The 13,796-nt window shown below is 41.2% G+C and overlaps 1 protein-coding gene across 3 annotated transcripts in view; it reads right to left on the bottom strand.

The window, feature by feature from the left end:
- Positions 1-10,052, bottom strand: part of ARAP2 (ArfGAP with RhoGAP domain, ankyrin repeat and PH domain 2) — a 183,356-nt gene extending 173,304 nt beyond the window's left edge. For 2 of the 3 annotated variants that reach the window (XM_043438632.1, XM_043438634.1), the window contains exons 1-2: positions 9,912-10,052; positions 9,550-9,629 (exon numbers count right to left, since the gene is read on the bottom strand). The gene's annotated coding sequence lies outside the window, so the exon portion shown is untranslated. The remainder of the gene's footprint in view (positions 1-9,549; positions 9,630-9,911) is intronic. The other variant, XM_043438633.1, reaches the window with a different exon arrangement.
- Between the last annotated feature and the right edge of the window lie 3,744 nt (positions 10,053-13,796).

Raw genomic sequence — 13,796 nt, 5'->3', positions numbered from 1 at the left:
GGCAAGAATATACAATACAGGAAAGACAGTCTCTTGTTTAATAAGGAAGTGCTGGAAAACTGGACAGCCTCACGAAAATCAATGAAATTGGAGCATTTTGTCACACCATACACAAAAATAAACTCAAAATAGATTAAAGACCTCAATGTAAGACTGGAAACCATATAACTTGAAAAGAACACAGGCAGAACACTCTGTGACATAAATCATAGCAGTTTTTTTTTTTTTTAATCTGTCTCCTAAGGCAAAGGAATCAAAAGCAAATATAAACAAATGGACTTCATCAAACTTAAGCTTTTGCACAGCAAAGGAAACCATCCACAAACTGAAAACACAACCTACTGAATGGGATAAAATATTTGCAAATGATATGACCAATACAGTTATAGCTCATATATTCAATAGTAAACTCAATATCAAAAACACAAATAACTTAGTTAATGGCTATAGCTCATACATTCAATATTAAACTCAGTATGAAAAAAAATCAAATAACTCAGTTAAAAAGTGGACAGATGACTCAAATAGATATTTCACCAAAGATGACTTATAGATGGCCAACAGGAACATAAAAAGATGCTCAATATTGCTAATCAGAGAAATGCAAATCAAAACCAGAGTGGGATATCACCTCACACCATTCAGGATGACTATCATCAAAAAGAACCCGAATTACAAACGTTGGCAAAGATGTGTTAAAAAGGGAACTCTCCTACACTGTTGGTGGGAATGTAAATTGGTATAACCACTGTGGAAAACCAGAACGAAGGCTTCTCAAAAAAACAAAACAAAGAACTACCATATAATTCAGCAATTCTACTCCTGGATATATATCCAAAAAACAAAACACTAATTTGAAAACATACATGCACCCCAATGTTCATAGCAGCATTATTTATAATAGTCAAATACAGAAGCAATCTTCGTGTCCATCAATAGATGGATGAACAAAGAAGATGTGATATATATACACATCGAATACAAAGGAATGTTGCTCGGCTATACAAACAAAGAGTGAAATTCTGTCATTTCCTACAACATGGATGCACCTAGACGGTATTAAGCTTAGTGAAAGAAGTCAGACAAAGACAAATACTCTTTGCTATCTTATATTCAGAATCTAAAAAATGAATGTGACAAAACAGGGACAGATTCACAGATACAGACAGGAAACTAGTGCTTACCAGGGAGGGGAGGGGAGTAGGAAACGGCAAGACAGGGGTAGGCGATTAAGAAATATAAACTATCATGTGGTGGCTTCCTCGCTAAGATCTTCCCAACCCAGGGATGGAACCCTGGTCTTCTGGATTGTAGGCAGTCTACTGCACAACAGGCAGATTCTTTACTAACTGAGCCACCAAGGACAAGTGTAAAATAAATGAGCAACGCAGATATATTGAATAGCATATCCATTAGTTTGCAATAACCTTAAATGGAGTATAACTCATAAAAATTGTACAACTGAAACTAATATAATATTGTAAATCAAGTATACTTCAATTAAAAAAATATATAGGTTGGGACAGCCACCCTATCTCCAAATACCTCAAGTTAGAAAAACCACCACAGTAAACCACTTCCCACTACACATCCCCCCACCCATTACCAGTGTAACTTTGTCATATTCCCCAATTAAATGACGAAAGAAAATAACTTAAAAACTTGGGTCACTTCATTAAATCATAAAGGCATTAAGTATTCAGTGCTGACAACTTTTAGAATAACTTCTGCCTGATTTTAGCATCTTTGGGGAGGGAAAAAGTAGCAATAGTATAACTGAATTCACTAAAAATACCATTTAAAAATCATAAACATAACCTTACAGTATTTAGAAACCTGAAAATGTGTTGAAATAGTAGACTTAACAATCATAGGATCACAGGACCGAAAGGAGCCTTAAAAATGTAAACTAAATAAGTTAGGCAGGCACATGAATACAGAGACTCTTCAATGTCATCAATTCAAGTCTTACAGATTCGAAAAACAATGGAAGTTTATTGTATACCAAAACAGTCGTCCCCAGTTGAGTGGGAATCAAGAAATGTGTGAGAAATCACTTTTGTTGCTCACAGTGACTGAGGGGTACCAGTAAATAGGAGAGTTGACTGACGCAGGACATCCTAGTGGTAAAGAATCCACCTGCTAACCAGGAGACAGAATGAGGTGTGGCTTTGATTCCTGGGTTGTGAAGATTCCCTGGAGGAAGACATGGCAACCCACTCCAGTATTCTTGCCTGGACAACTCCAGGGACAGAGCAGCCTGGCGGGCTACAGTCCATGGGGTCACAAAGAGTCGGACAGGACTGAAGTGACTTAGCACGCATGATGATACCCGAGGTAGAAACCTCAGGCACCATTTTTATTCCTCCAAATCTCCAGAGCTAATCAGCTATCCCCAAAGGATACCTGGCACTATAGATGATGAAAGGAAATGTCCCTGATTTCAAGTGATTTATGTGGAGAAATAGCTTATCTCTTACAAACTTCGGGAGCTCCATATAAATAACACACTGAATTAGTGAGTTCAGGCTACAGGTCTTAATAGAATTCTACTTTTGCTTCAGTACAGAATATAGTCACAAGAAGGAGGTATCACTGTATTTCACATCAAACAAACTTATTGTTTAATACTAAGATGTTAACTTCACATAGTCATAAAGACGAACCGTTCCACTCTGCTCCCCACAACCATGCAGAAGAGGAAGTGGTTTTGAGAAAGCACGCTTGCTGTCATTACTCTCTCCCATCATATAGGGCAAATTACAAAGGTCAGAGATCAAGAATTCTATTCTTCTAGTCTAAGTCCTTACATCCTTGGTGTCAAATTGGTTGGTCATTTAGTATGCCTGTCCCCTACCACTGGTCACCTACCTTATCTTGCGATAACACTGCCCCCAGTTAACCCCTTACAGAAAGCCCAGTTCCCTCAACTCTGAACCATGGTCATCTACAGGCTCTTTCCTCCACTGCCCCAGGTTCTCTACATTGAGCCCTCTTTCCCCTTCATCAAAACATATCCATCCTCTTTCATTCTCCCTCAGACTTCTATTGCTAATGTTAACAGCCAATATCTGTGGAGTGATTGCAAACCAACTTTATAGGATCTCATTTAATCCTCACAGTTGCTTTAGGAGGAAAGCCCCATGCCCAAAGCCAAACAGCAGGAAAACAGTGGATAAGTTTCAGAATTCCAAGAGTCAGACTCTACAACCTGTGCTGTTAACTGTGATGCCTCCTAATACCTATGCAGTCGATTTAACAGTAGGAAGGGATCAAGGACTTCCTATTTTCCCTCTCATTTGACTGTTCTACTATACACAAGCGTTTAGAGTCTCTAGGGAAATGCTGCTGCACTATACCATCCCTTGCAAACTCAAGTTATACAAGCCTTTGCAGCTGTGAGCATATGCGTCCATGTAAGTAAGTAAATACGGAAGCCTGAAGTCATTTACTTTTAATTGCTTGAGATACTCAGGCCACAGTACACAAAGCACGGTGCTCTAGAGTCAGGCTGCCTGAACTCCAACCCAGCCTTTCCCACTCGTTTTCTATGTCCCTGAAGATAGTTGACTTCCCTGAAGCTGTTTCCTTGTCTGTAAAATGAAGATAAAATAGCTGCTAGGATTTCTGCTAGAATTAAACAAGTCAAATACATAAGGCATATAGAAAAGCACCTGGCATGAATTATAAGCGTCCAAAAAATACTGGCTAATTCATCCGTGGCATATAATATTGTAGCTGATCATATTCATACTGTATTATGGCACTTGGTGTGATTGGTACTTGGTGTGATTCTCCTGCCTGCTTCATAAAATTACATTCCTTTCAATTAGCACCATCAATTATTCTTCTAATAAACCTACAAAGCACCTCACACAGCAGTAAACAGTTTCATTAATTTAGTAAACTATAGATGTCGTTATAGTAGTGAGAATGAAGATTTTCACCTGAAGACTTTAGACTTGAGAAACAGCACAGTGATGTCCAGTGATCATAGCTCTGCTGTGTAATACCTGCATGAACTTGGGAAAGTTCCTTTATTTTTCTGAGATACACTGTGGTCATCTTTAAGCACTGACACAAGACTCTTTTGAGGATGAAATGAGTAAATATGCATGAAGATCTTAGTTCCTGGCAAGCAACAAGCACTTAATTAGTGGCTGCTGGATGGAGAGTAACAGAGGTTTGAGCTGAAAATAGCCAGGCTCCAGGCAAAAGCCTTCCACAGCTTGGATCAAGGAGAAAAGACTGTTCTAAGTCTTGCTTTGATTATTTTATTTTCTGTGCAATCTGAAAGACAACTCTTTCAAAATCAAGAATATCCATTTCACAGCGAGTGAAGGCCAGTAGTGACCATTCCTTGACTTTGAATGAGTTTATTACTAGCCTAAGTAGTACCTGGGTTTAGGTGTTTTCGATAACATCTCAATAAGTTATGTGGCTTGAAACACTCCTTAGCTTCAGTAAGTCCCTTTTCTTTCAAACTGTCTATCCAGATTTTAAGTTAATTGGCTGATGTTTGAGACTTGTTTAAAATTCAGAGATCTTTAAAGCAGGGCCACAGTTCTTAGGCAAGCATTTTCCCAAGTTCCTACAAGAGCAGGAGTCGGGGAAAGTCATAACAAACCAAAGCCCACAAGGCAGGCAGCAGAGGACACCTACCTGAGCACCCCTGAAACCTGCTCATTCCAGCTCCCTCCCACCCACATCTGTGTCCTGGCAGCTGAAAGGACACTCAGACCCTTTAGGATTCTTGATAGAAGCACAAGTACATACATATTCTTCAGGATTCTGTTTTATTTCATGCTACATTGAACATACCTTTAATGTTTAATTGGCTGAGATAAAAACTTGTGTGATATTATACTTCAATAAAAAGATTTTAAAATGTACACTTATGATACATGCACTTTTATATATCAATTTTTAAATTGGATACAAATGTATCTAAGTCTTGCTTTGAGTATTTTATACAAATACAAAATGGAGATACAAATGTATTCTCCACTACTTCTCTGAATTTGAGTCACATTTTTTGACTAACAACCAGATGTTTCAAAATAGCCTACTGTGAATGGCTTCCTCTCTTAGCATTTATAAATAGCACCCTGACCTCTTTTCCAACTGAATTTGAGGGCTTGTTCCTATTGGCTCTGTAATTATCTAAGTCTCTTTTTTCTTAGGTAAGAGGATATCTCAGCAAGTGTCTCTTAACTGATTGACTCATTTATTAACATTTATTCATTAAATAAATATTTAAGGATTGCTAACTACTCTCTCCAAGATAACAAGAGAAACATTTGCAGTTCAAGATAACACCTATCATCTCATTTGAGAACAGTGCTATTTTGTGTGTGTGTGTGTGTGTATATATATATATTCTAATCCTGAAAGACGATATTGTTAAAGTGCTACACTCAGTATGCCAGCAAATTTGGAAACCTCAACAGTGGCCACAGGACTGGAAAAGGTCAATTTCCATTCCAATGACAAAGAATGTTCAAATTACTGTACAATTGCACTCATTTCTCATGAAAGCAAGATTATGCTCAAATTCCTTCAAGTTAGGCTTCAGGAGTACGTGAACCGAAAACTTCCAGATGTACCAGCAGGATTTAGAAAAGGTAGAGGAACCAAAGATCATATTGCCAACATGCCCTGGATCACAGAAAAGGCAAAGGAATTTTTTTTTTTAATCTATTTCTGCTTCATTGACCACATTAAAGACTTTAACTGTATGGATCACAGCAAACTTCAGAAAATTCCTTAAAGAGATGGGAATACCAGACCACCTTACCTATTTCCTGAGAAACCTGTATGCAGGTCAAGAAGCAGCAGTTAGAACGAAACATGGAACAATGGACTGGTTCAAAATTGGGAAAGCAGAACATCAAGGCTGTAAGTCATCACCCTGCTTATTTAACTTCTATGCAGAGTGTATCACCTGAAATGCCAGGTTGGATGATTCACAAGCTGGAATCAAGATTGCCAGGAGAAATACCAACAACCTCAGATATGCAGATGATATCACTTTAATGGCAGAAAGTGAAGAGGAACCAAAGAGCCCTTGATGAGGGTAAAAGAGGAGAGTGAAAAAGGTGGCTGAAAACTCAGCATTCAGAAAAAGAAGATCATGGCATCCAGTCCCATCACTTCACGGCAAATAGATGGGGAAAAAGTGGAAACAGTGACAGATTTCATTTTCTTGGGCTCTAAAATTACTGTGGATGGTGATTGCAGCCATGAAATTAAAAAACACTTGCTCCTTGGAAGAAAAGTTATGACAAGCCTAAGAAGTGTAAAAAAGCAAAGACATCATTTTGCCAACAAAGGTCCACGTGGACAAAGCTATGGTTTTTCCAGTAGTCATGTATGGATACAAGTTGCACCATAAAGAAGACTGAGCATCAAAATTGATGCTCAAATTGAGCATTTGAAATTGATGCTTTCAAACTGTAGAGCCGGAGAAGACTCTTGAGATTCTCAAGGGACTCTTCAGAGTCCCTTGGACTGCAAGGAGATCAAACCAGATTTCCTAAAGGAAATCAACCCTGAATATTCATTGGAAGGACTGATGCTGAAGCTCCAATACTTTGGCCACCTGACGCAAAGAGCCATTGGAAAAGAACCTGATGCTTGGAAAGACTGAGGGCAAGAGGAGAAGGGGACGACAGAGGATGAGATGGTCGGATGGCATCACTAACTCAGTGCACACGAGTTTGAGCAAATTCAGTGAGATAGTGAAGGACAGGGAAGTGCTGCCGTTCCTGGGGTCACAAAGAGTCAGACTCGACTTAGTGACTGAACAATTATATATATATATACAGTACTAAAAAGAAAGTGAAAATGCAATGTCTTCTCTCCAGGAGTTTAAAATCTAAAGGAGTGTATTAAACATGTCTGTAACCATGTTACAGCCACATGCATGTCAAGGGAAAAAATGGCATGCATATGGACTGCTGCTGCTGCTAAGTCGCTTCAGTCGTGTCCGACTCTTGTGCAACCCCATAGACGGCAGCCCACCAGGCTCCCCCGTCCCTGGGATTCTCCAGGCAAGAACACTGGAGTGGGCTGCCATTTCCTTCTCCAATGCATGAAAGTGAAAAGTGAAAGCAAAGCCACTCAGTCCTGTCCAACTCTTAGCGACCTCATGGACTGCAGCCCACCAGGCTCCTCCGTCTGTGGGAGTTTCTGGGCAAGAGTACTGGAGTGGGGTGCCCTTGCCTTCTCCAATGCATATGGACAGTTCTTTATAAGTCAGTAAGAGCCAGTAAAAGAGGAACACCAAAATTGGAAGACTCAAATGTACCCAATAAAAACACTTAAAGACTAATGATGAGAAAACTTAAGTCTTAGGAACTTGACTTTCACATGGTTCATATTTTAAGTATTGTTTTATGTATAATTACATAGAGAAGTAGCACCATCATCTTTCAAGAATTCCAAGGAACTCTAAAAACTTCAAACTGACTCCGTAAATATAATTGAAATATGCAGCAATTCAGAACTCTGAGGATGGAATGATCAGTGAAGGAGCTGCAGAGGGGAATGTCAAGATGAATGGGAATGTAGTATGTGGAGACAGCAGTTATTGCCACAAAGTGGGGCAATGAGGGAGGTGTCTTTAGGCAATCAAGCAGACGAGAAAACATCTCACAGCCTCCAGTTTCTCATCAATCACATTTGATCAAAGCTAAGAAATATTTCCAACATTAATAAAATGTTCCTTACCTAATATTTTCCAGAAAATTCCCCAAATTCCTCAGTTTAGAAAGTGCAAAGATTGGATTCAATAAACGATTCAACAAACAAATTAGAAAAAAAAAAACTTGCAAAAACATTAAAATAATTTCTTCTTAAAAGCAATGACTGTCACTCATAAGCAGCATTTTTATAGCATCTTTCACTGAACTTTCTCAAAGTTGCTAAGAGGTAGGATAGAAAGAAACAAAGCAAAAACAGAAAACTTCCCAAATATCATGATGTTTACAATACAGAGTTCTAAGCCGGTTTTTAAAACTTCACAGTCTTACGGTGCTAGTTTAAGACTTTCTTCCAAGAAAATTGCAATTCATTATAATCTTAGCCCTATGCTGCTGATGCTGCTGCTAAGTCACTTCAGTTCTGTCCAACTCTTTGCCACCGTATGGACCCTAGGCTGACAGGCTCCTCTGTCCAAGGGATTTCCCAGGCAAGAATATTGGAGTGGGTTGCCATGCCCTCCTCCAGGGGATCTTCCTGACCCAGGGACCAAACCCAGGTTCTCCTTAATTGCAGGCAGATTCTTTACCGTCTAAGCCATCAGGGAAGCCTCTTAGTCCTCTACTTAATCACAATAACTAAGTAGCTGAATTGAAAAGTACTCTATCTAGAAGGCTCAAACTGCAGTGGTATGAAATGGTTAAGAAATTTGTTTTTAGAAGCAGACACAGATACTACAGAGAACAAACTACTGATCACCAGGGTGGAGAAGGAAGGGGGAAGGGGCAATGTGGGGGTAGGTGGGGGAAAAAAGAGGCTATTATTGGATTAAATGAAATCATATGTGAGAAACTTTTGAAAAAAGAAGCACTATAGAATTCAAAGAAACTTTCATTAAAAAATTTAATATTCAAGAGACAGGAAAAATGAAAAAAAAAATACATATTTGTTTTAAAATGTACCAGTTTCTCCTTTCATGGACTACCCATGTAAAATCTGACTTATGGAGGAAGGAAAAAAATGCAAACACACACACCCACATAAATAAGTTTTAACAAGTCATTTGACCTCCCCTCTAGGTATCTTTTAATTTAAACAAATCTTTGAGTACTGACAAATCAAGTCTATATAGAACACCCTTGGTGTTAAGACCCACCTTAAGTGTATATTTGTTAAACAGCTGTCTGAAAAGTAGCCAGGGAGATATTTCCACTTTAGGCTCTAGCCTAGTTCCATGACCCATTTTACTTTTTCTTTCTTTTTAAAACACTGTTAAACAGTGGAAGGTCATGAGAATTTTCCCCTCAATATTTCTCTTGTAAGTGTATTGAAGTCACAAATGTAAGTTTAGAAGTATTTCTCTTTTCCCCTTAAAAAAGTTACCTTCCTTTTTAAAATAGTCATAACTTCATCTTCCAATTACTTACGGGCAATGTTCCCGTAAACTCATGCGGGGGAAGAGCGCTTAAGTGCGGGAGAAATCAATACTGAGCTTGTAAATACAACACTATTATTGGTAATCACAATGACATCCGATTATATGTACTTTTAAAAATAGCTTATTTTTCGGTACTTTTTTTTTAAACCAAAAGGATATATTCCACTAAGCAGACTACTTCAAGGACACCCTTGCACACACACACACACAAAAGTTGCTATCACCATACAGGCTTGCAACAGCCTAAAATGTCATTATTCCAAACAAACTAGCTTCTAATTTGCGTCTAATTATCAAAGGTTATAGTTCACAATATATTTTCGCAAAGACTTTCCCCCAATCAAAATTACTCCAGATCGCCGCAAGGAGGTGAGGCGAACGTTTAAGAAAAGAAGCAAGGATGAACTTACCTCGTTTAATGAGACGGGCACCCATTCTCCCAGGAGACCTGTCTCCAAACGTCAACGAGAAAATCAATCTGGTAAACTCCCTGTCGACAGTTTTCGAGTATGAGGTTAGGTTCAGGCAGGTGGAGGCCAAATGATTGTAATTAAAGTTAATTAACAGGCCTGCGGTCTCAAAGACTAGGACAAGTAGGGTGCGGGGGAGCACAGGGATCCGAGCGAACTCATTCTCTCTCCCGAGTAATTAACTGCTGCCCGAAACTCACTGACGGGCAGCTCCTTTTCGAGGAAGGGGTCTTCGCTGTCTATCCGGCTCTTCCCACTCCTGAGTCAATCCCATTACTAAGTAGAGTTTTTGTATCACTTACCAGCTTCTGGTTTCCTTTCAGACGCCCACATGCGGGAGCGAAATCCAAGCGGGAGAAACCGGAGCCGAACACTTGGCGCTCTGGAAATTTACCCAGAGAGTGCCGGAAAGCCGCGGCTCAGACCAGACGGTCCTCACGCCCGACCCCGGCCCCGCCGCCCAGCCCACCGCAGTCCGCTGGACTCGCTTTGCGCGCGGGCAGCGGAGCTGGGGAGCCGAGGCGGGCGGGGGGGAGCCCGGTCGCCGGCTTCTCTCCCGGCCCGGCTCGCCCAGTCCTCACCCGCCAGTCCCCGGCGCGGGGCCTCCTGCTTCCCTCCCCGCCGGCTGCCCGCACGGCCTCTGCAGCCCGGAGGCGGCCGCGCGGGCGGCGCTGTCACCGGGGCCAGCACGCCGCGGCCGCCGCACCTGGAGGCGGGGAGCGCGAGCCCGCGCGCAGCTCCGGAAGCGCCGCGCCCGCCGCCCGCGCCCTGCCCAGGTGCTCCGGCGCCGCGCCTCGGCCGCTTCCTCCAGGCCCGCGGGGGCGGGGAGAGCCGCCAGGCGTGGGGGCAGCGAGGCTCAGCGGCGGGGGCAGCCGAGCCGGCCGTCCTGGTTCCGCAACATAGCTGGGCGGCTGACTCAGTCCGCCCCGACTTGGCCGCGCCTGGCACCCTCGCCACCTGGCGCACCTCGGCCCCGAGGCTCCCGGCTCGGCGGGGTTGGTGAAGCCGCGAGGACGCGTCCCGCAGCCCAAAGCGGCGAGGGCATGGCCCTCCCGGGAGAGATGCTGGTGACCCTACCCCGGCTCAGCCCGGCCTTTTGGTTGGTCATTGCTCACGGACGGGTGGGTTGTCAAGTGGGCGGAACCTCAGCACCACTGATTATTAATTAGTATTACTCTACTGAGTAGTTTCCAGGTTGCCTCAGCGTTTCCCGAACTTAAGACTCATCTAGGGCGCTAGTGTTCCCAGGCTGCTTCTGCGTAAAGTTGCACTCAATGGGCCCGCGAATCTGTTTACCAAGCTCAGTGCTGATTAGGCTCGACCCATTCTATCGGACTCTCCTTCTAGTTGTCTCCTTGAGGGAAGGACGAATATTCCCACTTTCTAGTTGAGGAGTTTGCGGGGGAGAGCAACTTGCCCAAGCAGTCATAACTTTCAGGGGTGCAGGGGATTTCCCATTTAGATCTGAACTAATACAGCCTCCTCACATGTTTTAAATCCCCCCTTCTTGTCTCCACGCCCCCCTTCTTGTCTCCACCCCTCCGAGGGGAGGGAGAACCCTGCTCTAGTCCTTCTGGCCTCTGAGATTGTTAGATCCCAGAAAGACATTTCTCCCCTGGACTTGGACCTTGACACTCGGCTCTTGGAAGTAACAATAAGGCAGCAAGAGGACACGGAAACTGAAACAGAAAAACCCTTGTGTGCCCTGGAATATCGATACTTAAAGTGTCCGTAAAATCTTATCGCTTGCCAGTGACTTCAAGGACAAGCTCCTCATTTTTATATTTTAGTTAACACCTTTGTACAGACTGTACCTGAAATTCTCTCCCTTAAAAGATGAAATGTCCTTACCTTTGTCCTGTTCGTGTTGGTGAAAGTAAAACAATTAGGGAAAGGGCTGAGCTTATTATGAAAATGAAATAATTGGTGAAGTCTGGAGCGTGGGAGGCTTCCCAGGAGCCCTGGTCCTTGGGAGGCTTCATCTTCAGCGAAAAATCTGCCCATCAAAAGGCACCCTCCTGCCCTAGGAGACTCTTGAGGCGGCTGTGGCAAGCATGCTCCAGAGACAGCAAATCTTCAGTTTCTTTTGAACTAAATACTTTAAAGCAAGACCTATTTTCACCAGGAAAGTTCTCTCGACGTTTTCCAAATCTCAAGAATTCTTTTTTTTTTTTTCCTGTAGAATTTTATTTTTGTGGCTCTTTTTGACTTCCTGTTAAGTCCAAACTCTTTGCGGTCTTTATTTTCCCTCTCCCTCATAGTTCTCACATACTTGTCATTTATTTTTATCTTTGTAAGCCATCTTAAATCCTTTTCTGAGCAAGGTGGGTTATAAATAAACAAAAAATCTTACATCAGTTATGGTATGTCTCAGTAAGGCAAGCACTGTTAACTGGAACACTGAGTCCTCAAATTATTTCTCTTGGTAGATTTTATAAAATAACTGAGACTTTGTGCCTTTTTGTAACAATATCCTAGTTCCTCGATTAGCATTCAGTCATTTATTGTTTAAAATTTTTATTGTAAACAAGATAAAAGTTTTATTTTCAATAAACAAAATTGAAATTACAGTGATTAGCAAACACAGTGAGACCCCCAGATTTACAGTCTTCTCTGAGAAGAAATAAAGTTAAAAGCTGTAAGGCTCACTGAGGATTCAATAATAGCTCTGGGAAGTGAAAGAAAAGCAGTACTCCCTTACTGAAAGTATACATTGGTGATAAGGTATATGCTGATTTTAAGAACTTTAATATATGAAGGAATAAAAGATGGCTGAAGCAATATGGCACAATCTTTTCGTTAACTGTTCACTAATCATACCAGGTTCTGGCTGAACACCTAGCATATATGTTGTGTTTGTACAACTCCACGAGTTGGAATTCTTTTTCCAATTTTACAAAGGATTGAGACTTAGTTTAAGTAGTAAATAATGGATAAATCAAACACTTCTAGGCTCTATTCATAGCCTATGCCTAATGTATTGATATGTAGCAGCCCTCATAGTTAGGCATTCAGGGAGAAAAGTGTGCAGGAAAAGTAACTTTATGAAAAATCTGTTGACTGTCAAGGCCATTCTACTATATAGTACCAGTTAATTTCCATCTGTTTATTTCATATATGTATTTGGAATATATCTTTTTATCTCTGTATTTATTCCAGAATGACCCATTCCAACCTTTATTTCCTCCATTTTCAGAGGGAGAGCAGGCATAGCTCTGCCCTTGCCAGATTTTGTCTCTGCTCCACCCATCTCTCCTACCCAGAATGCACTCTGCTTCTGAAGGAGGCAGCTGGAGAGCGTGGAAACCATCCTCCTCTCCTCCGCCTTTTCCTCCTTCCCCTTTTCCTTACATCATCAAGGCTAACACCCATAGAGCATTTCTGTGCCAGTTGCTATTCCCAGCATTTTACTTGCAAAAGCTCATTTAATTATCCCAACAACTCTTTGAAGAGATAGTGTTATTATCCCCACTATAAGAAAGGAAACTTAAGAAAAAGATGTCGAGTGATTTACACCAATTATGCCATAAGGCAGAGAGAATTCCAGCCCAGTCTTCTCCAGGAACCATCCTCTGCACTGGATTGCCTGTTTCGGGAAGCACGCAGTGCTGAAATTGCAAAGGTCTGTGCTCAAAATGAAGCCTGATCAGTGTAGGTTGTGGCATTTTGAGCAAATTCAACTTATCTGAGCCTCAATTCAACCATCTGTAAACCCTGATTACCTATCTACGGCACCGAGAAAATAGTCATCTCTCAATACAATTAATTCTATCCTTTCTCCAATTATTCTTCAACACTAGCTTCAAATACTACCTCCCTCTAAAGCCTTTCCAAATCTCTGATACCCAGAATTATTTACAGAATTTAAAGTAATCCTTCCATTTTTCTATAAAGGAAAATCTAGTGTTTTGCAAAACATAAAATTTTAGGAATGTAGATAAAACTAGACATGTCTACTTATATTTAATTCATCATTTTAGATAAATTATTCATGAAAATAAAATGATATAGTATATATACTGCCTTTTCCACTCATATTTTATGAAATAATCTTATTGAGATTTTAACTTGCAACTTTGATGTCAGTGACTACACTAGAACCTCACTTTGAATCACAGGTGTTTTGTTTTCAGAGAATATTATTTTCACTTCTATCTAAATTTTTGAAGGTACCTAATTTTCTGAAA

Source organism: Cervus canadensis, chromosome 19 (assembly GCF_019320065.1).
Source record: "Cervus canadensis isolate Bull #8, Minnesota chromosome 19, ASM1932006v1, whole genome shotgun sequence".
NCBI lineage: Eukaryota > Metazoa > Chordata > Mammalia > Artiodactyla > Cervidae > Cervus > Cervus canadensis.
The sequence above is the reverse complement of the archived record's forward strand: the minus strand, read 5'-3'. Positions and strand labels throughout refer to the sequence as shown.